The sequence below is a fragment of the Ananas comosus genome, unplaced genomic scaffold (assembly GCF_001540865.1).
Source record: "Ananas comosus cultivar F153 unplaced genomic scaffold, ASM154086v1, whole genome shotgun sequence".
In the NCBI taxonomy this organism is placed as follows: domain Eukaryota; kingdom Viridiplantae; phylum Streptophyta; class Magnoliopsida; order Poales; family Bromeliaceae; genus Ananas; species Ananas comosus.
In genome coordinates, this window is record NW_017890512.1 from 27,016 (window position 1) to 27,792 (window position 777).

Genomic DNA, 777 nt, shown 5'->3' on the forward strand with positions numbered 1-777 from the left:
ATAATTTATTGTAAAATTTATTATAATATTTAGTATTTAAATATAAATAATATGTATTAATATAGTATAATTAATAATTTTATAATAAAAATAATATATTATAATATATAATGTATTATATTTATATAATTTAGTTTTAATTTAATTTATAATTTTAATAAAGTTTGAAATTAAACATTGGAATAGCACTATTCCATCAAAATGGTGGAATAATAAATCCCAAGCTATTCCTGGATAGCCGGGAATAGCAAGATTTGACCGGAATAAAATATCCCGACAAAAAATTATTTCGTTTGGCGGAATATCGGGGATAACTTTCGTTATCCCCGTTTATACTGCCAACCAAACGTGGCCTTAAATTGCTGACATTTTATAATAAAAGAAGCATTTCTAACACTAGAAAATCAGAAAGTTAGTAGAGATAGAATAAGTACAGTAGGACCTAATTAATTACCCGCTTTCTGTAAATTCCATCCTACCGGATATGGATAAACATGTAGCCACCATATTGAATCCACTAGCGCAAATGGTGGACCAACTCTCTTCTTTCAACAAAGCAAGTATCTGAACTCCGCAAGTGGTAGTTGAAACACAAAATTTAAGCTGATTTCATTCTGATGAAAGTGAGTACAATAGGGGTTCATAACAAACTTCTTTAAAACTAAATAAGAGAGTGCATGTCTAGTACTTATAAGTCAATATAGCGCAAGTTCTAACACCCCGTTTGGCAATGGTACAAGATCGGGTATAAGAGGCTTATACCCCATCTTGTACCTA